We start from the raw sequence: 9,956 nt of genomic DNA on the forward strand, positions 1-9,956 counted from the left end.
AAGCAATCCAAGAGCTCGTTTATGGAGGAAAGCTCTATTGGATTTAACTGCTCGGCAAGTTCCGAGTTGACATGAAGATTGTTTTTGATGGCTCGAGAGGTCATCGTCGGCGTAGAAGCCGAACAGGTGGTCATAAGAAAACCACCTAGCCAGAGGGTTTGGCCGACAGCCAAAGCTCCCTTAGCAACGGTGCCGTCTTTAAAGACGGGGCGAGGCATCCTTCCTGATGGCGACGACACAGAGGAACTCTCAATGAAAGCACCAATGTCGGTGTCAAAACCGACGGATCTCGGGTAGGGGGTCCCGAAGGCCGGATGGTAACAGGAGGCAGGGGACACGAAGTTTTACCCAGGTTCGGGCCCTCTCGATGGAGGTAAAACCCTACGTCCTGCTTGAGTAATATTGATGATATGGGTAGTACAAGAGTTGATCTACCACGAGATCAGAGAGGCTAAACCCTAGAAGCTAGCCTATGGTATGATTGTTGTTGTATATGTTGTCCTACGGACTAAAACCCTCCGGTTTATATAGACACCGGAGAGGGTTAGGGTTACATAAAGTCGGTTACATTGGTAGGAGATCTGAACATCCGTATCGCCAAGCTTGCCTTCCACGCCAAGGAAAGTCCCTTCCGGACACGGGACGGAGTCTTCAATCTTGTATCTTCATAGTCCAGGAGTCCGACTGAAGGTGTAGTTCGGCTATCCGAACACCCCCTAATCCAGGACTCCCCCAGGGATGCTTCGTATGTCATGTGCACTGCCTTGTACATGATGGTGATGTACGATCGAGCCCGTGTAGGCCCCACCACGAAAACTTCGGACGAAATCTCTATCATATGTTTGTTCCGGCTTATGTTGCAAGCCAATCCTTTGTTTTGTTTTGAGTTGTGGTATTCGAGTTGCTTCAAAGTCAAATGTTGATTCCATACCTTGCCTAAGCGGTGTTCTCATACTCCTTTGTGAATACTAATCCTTCTCGATCATCGAGCTTGTCATTTCAATTTCTTGTCAACCGGTGTGCTTCTCTTCAAGTGCATCCGATCATTTCAACATCCGCAAGATCAACTCAAGCTCTCTCAACGGTGTTTGTTTCATCCTTCCCAAGGTGCCTTTGTTTTCCCACCCTCCCACCCTTGGTTCTTCAAGGACTCAGATTTCTTTATCGAGTATCCATCTTATTGATGTAAAGTCTCTCCATTCTTTTCCGTCAATGTTCTTATCCGTTGATTCTCAGGAAGATGCTAACGAAGCTTCAAGTTCGTCTCTCGTCACTCATTTTCTTTTGTGGTGGATTCAATTCAAGCTTTCGGTGTTGATCATATTCTTTTCCTTATTTCAAATGCCTTCTCATACCGGTGCACCTCTTAATCATTCACCTCGCGCTATTCTATTGTTCCGGAGTGCTGAAAATATCTCGGATGATTCGTTTCCATTCTCAATCCGTTCAAGATCTTTCGAGGATGTTATCTCATTCAAGCCTTTTAATTCAACCGACGCAATCTTCTTTTAAATTGTTCTACGGTGTTTCTTTTGAGTGGGCCCTAACCCACAGGTCTTTTTCCAGGATCTTACCTGACTCTTCTAATTTTCCCGGAGCTATCCTAAATTCGTTTCAAAGTTTGACATAAGAATGACTTATCATCAGTCAAATGCCTTTCTCCAAGATCTTTCAATTTCTTTTCATCGTTGGTTCAACCTCTTCGTTTTTTTGGGATTCTCCCGGAGTGCCTCAATAATTCATGGTGGTGTTTCTCATCGTCATTCTCGGATTTTGAAGACCGAAGAAGAGTTTTCCTCAAAATTTTAACCATTCTCTCATAGATGCGTAGTTCAAGCTTGATATCATCCTCTCATAATTGTTTTCGATTGTGAGAATTCTTTTCACCTATCCGGAGCAATTCAAGATTCTGTTTAGTTTGATTATTCGGAGCCCATCATCTAAGATTTATTCATTCTCAGCTTTCAGCTATGGTTCTCCAAATCTTACCGGTGCTTCGTTCAAGTGATCTCTATTCAGTTCGTGATCCCTTCATTCTCATGTATCTAGATTCTCTCAAGCATCTTTGTTCATTTGCAAATTCTTCCCGGTGTTTCGTTATCTTTTATTCGTTCTTTTTCAATCCTTACGGTGGTTCGTTTAAGATTTCTCTTTCTTCTTTATCATTCCAATTCATTCGTTGTTTCGATTCCACCGGTGGTTCGTTGAAGACCTTCTCAAGTTGGCGCCATATCTATCCTAATCCTTTCTTCGAGAATAAGTTGTATGCAATCCGTTTGCTCGTCATCAATTTAATTGGTGAAGGAGGAGCATAACATAATTCTTATTCTTGATTCACCCAAATGATTAATTCTTTATTCCGGAGGCTCATCAAATTCTCGGTTCGAGATGCTTTATCTATTCTTTTCCCGGAGTTCCAAGTTCTCTCAATTATTTCATCGCGAAGATCCATCTAATCATTGCAAGGATTCACCTTGTGTTTTCAACTTCTCCTTCCTTTCGTTTGATCATTCTTTTATTACCGGAGTTCTTCATGAAGATTCTACATGTTGGTTCATAAAGGATTTAATTCCGTCTAGAAGTTTTTCATTGAGATTCTTTTCTGAGGAGCTCATGCTTTTTCATCCTGTAATCCGGAGTGCAATTGTTTCTCCCTTATCTTTTGAGGTGGTAATATATCATTCTTCATTCACAAGATTGACATATTTAAACCCATCAATCTCTTCATTGCAATTATCTTGGGTTATATTTCACCTAAAGTTTTTCCCTAAGGATTGTTGCTATTTATGGTGCTTATAAAGGACCCAAGTTCTTCTTTCATCCTCCCGGTGAAATAGTTTCTCGTCTCCTTGTGGATATCAATCCAATCTATCGTTTCCGTCAGTGGCAGAATTTTCACCTCAGTTTTGATATGTTTTTTTCATAAGCCCACAACAAGTTTATTCGTTTCGTTGTTGATAACCCAACAACTCCAGTCTAGCATTTGTTGTAAGCGTGCTCTACCAAGATCTTGTGTTCTCCTCCGTTCATTCCTTTCCATCCTCTCATTTCTTTCGGAGGCTTCATGATATTGCTTTCTCCAACCATCATCTCGTTTTATCAAAGATCATGTTTCTTTTCCTTGCTTATCCCGTTTAACCGGAGTGTGTGCCCGCTGCTCAAGTTCTTTTCATCTTATCAAGCTTCATATCACTATTCAACCGGAGTTCTGCCCGAGATTATCTTCTTTGATCTTTGTTTATCTCATTTCAACTAGAGTGGTTTCAATTCCTTCTTGTCCTTTGCGCTCGTCATTCTTAGCCTTGCAATCTCAAGGTTTCTGTAATGTTCTTGTTCCTCTTTTCCAACGGAGTGCTTTTTAACTTTGTTCATCTTCATGGCATTCCTCCTTTCTTTTTGTTCAACCTCGCAAGGTTCTATGGTTTCACTCGTTTGTCAAAGAAGCAACTTAGTTTTACCTCTTCTTTTCTCTTCCGTTTTCCCTCCGGTACCATTCTAGATCTCGGGACGAGATCCTCTCGTAGTGGTGGAGTGTTGTAACGCCCCGAGACCGATGCGCCAGGTGTCTTCCAGTTATTCGTTGTTGTTGCCTTGTCATTTGTTTGCATGTTGCATCTTGTCTTGTCATCATGTGCATTGCAGCATCTTGTTTTCAAAACTTGCATCCGTTCGGGTTTCCCCAGTTCCGTCCGTTGTCCGTTTTGAGCTCAGACACACTCACACGCGCCCGCGGCATGTCCGAAATATTATTTTATAAGTGGCCGGGAAATGTTCTCGGAATGGGATGAAAGTTGGCGTGTGGTCTTATTATAGTGTAGATAGACCGCCTGTCAAGTTTCATCGCATTTGGAGTCCGTTTGACGCCCCAACGGATAACTATAGCGGGAATATAGCCGGTCTAACGTCGGACGTTTTCGGTCTCCGAAAACAGTCGCCGGGCCTCCCTCTCTTCTCTTCTCTCAGCTCGAGACCGTCTACACAGCCCACTACCTACCGCCAGGCCCAACCTAACCTCTCTCGTCAGCCTGCGGCCCTCCTCGCGTGCGCCCGAAAGTTGTCCCGGACCCGACCCGGACAGTCGTTACCATTGTGTCTGAATCATCCCCAAACATCTACAAAACGTCACTGTTTTCTTATTTGGAACCCCTAGCTATTTTATTCACGATCCTCCGATTGCGATCGGAGGGACGATATAGCCCCTAACCAAACCCACTTGCTATATATATTAGCCTAACCTAGACCAAATCCCTAATTCCTAGGGATCCATCCCACCGCCGCCACTCACTTCCTCGGATTCCATGCCGAACCAATCCCTGCATCTCTCTCGATCCAAACCTCCACCAACCAGATCCACCCCGCAGACGAATGCCTCCGCATCACCCATCGCCCGAGCCAGCCGAGGGCCTCGTCCCCGAGCCGAGCTCCATGGAAGAGATGAGCGCCTCCCTTCCTCTCTGCTTCGTTCTTCCCTTGCTCCTCCCGTTTTCCCCTCTCTCATCTCTCTCTTTCTCTCGTACTACTGCAACAGGGAGCACCCAGGCGCCATGGCCGCCGAAGGAACTCCGCCGCCTCACCGAATCCACGCCTCCACCTCTCCCCTGCATCAAGGTCGCCTAGTCCCTGCTACCCCTGCATCCCCTGCAACGAGATGGAGCTCGCCCGATGCCTCCCCGAGCTTGTAACGTACCCAGCTCCCCGCGGCCGAGGACTTCGCGCGCGAGCTCGACCCCGAGCGCGCCCGAGCTGCTCTTCCTCCCACTGGCCTCCTCAGCGCGCCAAGACGTTGCCCCGCGCCAAGTCCCTCGTCACCGCCGGCCTCGCGTTGACCTCCTCGCATGAGGCCGCGCCAGCCACTGTCGGCTTCCACCACCAGATCCGACTGGCACTCCACCGCACTTGCTCGTTCCAGCCGGATCCCGGCAGCTAGGCCTCGTCCCCGGCCACCGGCGACCTCGTCGGAGCCCACCTGCATCGCCGGCCAATTCCCCTGCCTCGCCCCTGCACTGAACCTGCTTCCTGTCGATCAGAGATGCTGTGCCCGATCACGCTGCCTCCGCTTCGCTCTGCCTACGAGGTCCAACGCGGCGGCCCAGCTCCCTCTACCGCCAAGGCCCAACGGTGCCTCCCCTTGGCCCGTCACCGCTTCGCCGCTTCTGGCCCAGTGGCCCAATGTGAGCATAGCTCCAGTCCCTCCTCTCTGTTCAGCCCAGCAGTGCACCAGATTTGGCCCGAGAGGTGTTTTTTTTCGCAGAACGTTTTAGCTAATTTTCCAGAGACTACAGTTTTGCAGGAAACCCCCTAGACAACATGCATATAATAACTCTCAATTGGTGCATCGGATTAAAATGAATTATATATGAAAAATGCTTAGAATTATGTGTAGGTTAATTATTTGCAACTTTCATCCATGTTTAAAATGTTTAAAATGTTGTTTGGTTAAATTTGCTCCTATGCCATGCTAAAATGATTTATTTCATAACTAAATAACCGTAACTCGGAATTTAATAAACTTTATATGTAAATGGGGTGGAAAAATGCCTAGTTTAACATGATGCACTCATCTACCATGATTAATAACTCTAAAATTCTGTTTAGGGCAGAACAGTACCAAACCTTATAATATGCATATGGGGGTTTACCGGAATTGTTGTTTCTTATTTCCGGCCTCATTTAAACATGCCTAAATGTTTAGTTTACTTTTGCTTCACCCTCTTGCCATGGTTAACAACATTTAATATTGTTGGGTACATAAACGAGATCGAACTAAATAACTTGAACATGGTGTTTCGTCAATATGCAACGGGGTTGCATGTTGAGCTCCACTTAATTTGTAGGGTTGTTTGTGCATTTTGCCATGCCATGCCTCATTAAACCGGACATGCATCATACTTCTTTGCGCATCGTGCCATGCTTATGTGATGATTGTTTACTATGTTGTTTGCTTTCTTTTCGGTGTACTTCTTCTCGGTAATCCGATAACGTTGCGTTTGTGAGGATCCGTTGGCTACGTCCGTTTGTCTTCTTCATGGAGTCGTTCATCTTCCTTGCGGGATCTCAGGCAAGATGACCATACCCTCGAAATCACTTCTATATTTGCGTTCCTTACACGGTTGGGTTATAATGGGAACCCCTTGATAGTTCGCTTTGAATAAAACTCCTCCAGCAAGGCCCAACCTTGGTTTTTACCATTCGTCACCTAGCCTTTTTCCCTTGGGAGTCGCGCATCCCGAGGGTCATCTTTATTTTAACCCCCCGGGCCAGTGCTTGTCTAAGTGTTGGTCGAAACTAGAGCCCCTTGCGGCGCCACCTCGGGGAAACTCAAGGGCTGGTTTTAGTTGTACGGATTGCTTATCCGGTGTGCCCTGAGAACGAGATATGTGCAGCTCCTATCGGGATGTCGACGCATCGGGCGGTCTTGCTGGACTTGTTTTACCATTGTCGAGGATGTCTTGTAACCGGGATGCCGAGTCTGATCGGATTGTCTTGGGAGAAGGAATATCCTTCGTTGACCGTGAGAGCTTGTGATGGGCTAAGTTGGGACACCCCTGCAGGGATTTGATCTTTCGAAAGCCGTGCCCGCGGTTATGGGCAGATGGGAATTTGTTAATGTCCGGCTGTAGAAAACCTCAAGTTGATCTTAATTAAAATACATCAACCGCGTGTGTAATCGTGATGGTCTCTTCTCGGCGGAGTCCGGAAAGTGAACACGTTGTTGGAGTTATGCTTGACGTAGGTTGTTCTAGGATCACTTCTTGATCATAGTTGTTCGACCGTCCTTTTGCCTCCTCTTCTCGCTCTCATTTGCGTATGTTAGCCACCATATATGCTAGTCGCTTGCTGCAGCTCCACATCATACCTTTACCCTTCCTATAAGCTTAAATAGTCTTGATCGCGAGGGTGTGAGATTGCTGACTCCCCGTGACTCACAGATACTTCCAAAACCAGCTTGCAGGTGCCGATGATACCGTGCAGGTGATGCAACCGAGCTCAAGGAGGAGCTCAATGATGATCGTGTTCGTTATGTTGTTTCCGTTTCAAGTTGATCAGTAGTGGAGCCCAGTTGGGACGATCGGGGATCTGTGTAGCATTTGGGGTAGTCTTCTTTTATTTTGGTTCCGTAGTCGGACCTTGTATGTATTTGGTTGATGTAATGCTTTATTCATGTAATTGTGTGAAGTTGCAATTGTAAGCCAGCTATGTAACTCTTTCCCTTATGTATTACATGGGTTGTGTGAAGATTACCTCACTTGCAACATTGCTTTCAATGCGGTTATGCCTCTAAGTCGTGCTTCGACACGTGGGAGATATAGCCGCATCGAGGGCGTTACAGTGGGTATATATAGGAGGAAGAAGTACGTCGGTGGAGCAACAGGGGGCCCACGAGTGTGGGGGCGCGCCTGGGGGGGTAGGGCGCGCCCCCCTACCTCGCGGCCTCCTGTTACGTGCCTTGACGTAGGGTCCAAGTCTCCCGAGTTGTATTCGGTGAGAAAATCATGTTCCCAAAGGTTTCATTCCGTTTGGACTCCGTTTGATATTCCTTTTCTTCGAAACCCTTAAACAGGCAAAAAACAACAATTCTGGGCTGGGCCTCCGGTTAATAGGTGTAACACCCTCGATGCGACTATATCTCCCACGTGTCGAGACACGACTTAGAGGCATAATCGCATTGAAGGCATATGTCGCAAGTTAGGCAATCTTCACAACATCCCATGTAATATAAATCATAAGGGGGAGATAACATAGTTGGCTTACACTCGCCACGTCAATCCAGGTACATAAATAACATTACATCATCCAAACACTCATGGCCCGACTACGGCGCCAAAATAAAAGATAACCCAACATGCGACACAGTCCCAATCACCCCCAACTGGGCACCACTACTGATCATCGGGAGAGGAAACATAGTAACGTTGAGAGTCTTCGTCGAACTCCCACTTGAGCTCATACGTGTCTCCTGGAGCGGAATCATCAGGCCCTGCATCTGGTGTAATAGTAATCTGTGAGCCACAGGGACTCAGCAATCTCGCACCCTTGCGATCAAGACTATTTAAGCTTATAGGTAAGGCAAGGTAAAAATATGTGGAGCTGCAGCAAGCGACTAGCAAGTATGGTGACTAGCTTATACGCAAAAGAGAGCGAGAAGAGGAGGCAAAGCGCGAGCGAGAAACTAGAGAGCAACCTACGCAAACATTACTCCAACACCATGTCCACTTCCCGGACTCCGCCGAGAAGAGGCCATCACGGTAACGCACTCAATTGATTCATTTTAATTAAATTAAGGTTCAAGTTATCTACAACCGGACATTAACAAATTCCCATCTGCCCATAACCGCGGGCACGGCTTTCGAAAGTTCAATCCCTGCAGGGGAGTCCCAACTTAGCCCATGACAAGCTCTCACGGTCAACGAAGGAATAGACCTCCTCCCAAGACGTTCCGATCAGACTCGGTATCTCGGTTACTCAAGACACTTCGACAGGTTAAAACAAGACCAGCCACACTGCCCGAATGTGCCGACAAATCCCGATAGGAGCTGCACATATCTCTTTCTCAGGGCACACTCAGATGAGCGCTCCATACAACTAAAACCAAACCTCGAGTTTCCCCGAGGGGGCGCTGCACAGGACTCTAGTTTGGACCAACACTCAGAGGAGCACTGGCCCGGGGGGGTTAAAATAAGATGACCCCTGAGTCTGCAGAACCCAAGGGAAAGAAAAGGCTAGGTGGCGAATGGTAAAACCAATGTTGGGCATTGCTAGAAAAGCTTTAATCAAGGAGAAATATCAAGGGGTTCCCATTATAACCCAACCGCGTAAGGAACGCAAAATCCGGGAACATAGCACCGATATGACGGAAACTAGGGCGGCAAGAGTGGAACAAAACACTAGGCGAGAGGCCGAGCCTTCCACCCTTTACCAAGTATATAGATGCATTAAGATAGCTAGATAATATAATGATATCCCAACAAGTAAAAAAGGTTCCAACCAAGAACGGGCTCCAATCTTCACCTGCAACTAGCAACGCTATAAGAGGGGCTGAGCAAAGTGGTAACATAGCCAATCAACAGTTTGCTAGGACATGGTGGTTTAGAGGTTTGACATGGCAATTTGGGAGGCTTGAAAACAAGTGGTAGGCATCGTAGCAATGGCATAGCAAAAGAGCGAGCAAACTAGCATAGCAAAGATAGTAGTGATTTCGAGGGTATGATCATCTTGCCTGCACAGTTGTCAGAGTTGACTGGATCCTCGAAAGCAAACTCAACGGGCTCCTCGTTAGAGAACTCGTCTCCCGGCTCTACCCAAACAAGACAAACAAGCAACAAGGATACAATCAACCACGTGCAAGAACCAAACAAGACGACGCGATGATGATATGCTATGCGGGATGCGATGCGGGATGCAAAATGCAAGATATGACAGGAAATGCATGAACCTGGCCTCAACTTGGAAATCCAAGTATGCCACTGGAAAGATGAGACGAAATCGCTTGAAAACGATATAAAGAACGCCGGAATCGGAGTTACGGTTAGGAAATGGCAAGCGATTCAAATATGGCCACGTTCTGCGATTTACAGCAAGTAGGCATCTAAAAGCAATGAGATGAACATGCTACGGCAACCAAACATGACAACAAAATACATGGCAGGGATGCATACAAGATGCTTAACAAAAGTCTAGCACTGAGCTATGGCCAATTCATCCATTAACAGGTTCAAACAAGCATGGCAAAAATGCATATGGCAAACAGATCTCAGACTTAGTGAAATTAACACTTGTCTGGAATTTGAGATCAGGTAGCCCTCTTCGGAGCAACAAAACTACATGCTACAGGACCTGAACATGGCAACTTAAAGCATGGCATGGAGCTACTCAAAGAGCTTAACAAAAGTCCCTTAGTGACCTTGAGCCAAAAGGGATCAGAAAATACCATTGCAAGCATGTGAACATAGCAAAAA

General features: G+C 46.5%; 1 long non-coding RNA gene across 1 annotated transcript; it reads left to right on the plus strand.

The window, feature by feature from the left end:
- Nucleotides 1–4,266: 4,266 nt before the first annotated feature.
- On the plus strand, nt 4,267–7,241 carry LOC147991592 (uncharacterized). Its single transcript, XR_015603537.1, has 2 exons — nt 4,267–6,058; nt 6,946–7,241. It is a non-coding gene; the product is annotated as an uncharacterized LOC147991592 (long non-coding RNA).
- The last annotated feature ends 2,715 nt before the right edge of the window (nt 7,242–9,956 follow it).

Source organism: Triticum urartu, chromosome 1A (genome assembly GCF_056163025.1).
Source record: "Triticum urartu cultivar PI428250 chromosome 1A, HENAU_Tu73, whole genome shotgun sequence".
NCBI lineage: Eukaryota > Viridiplantae > Streptophyta > Magnoliopsida > Poales > Poaceae > Triticum > Triticum urartu.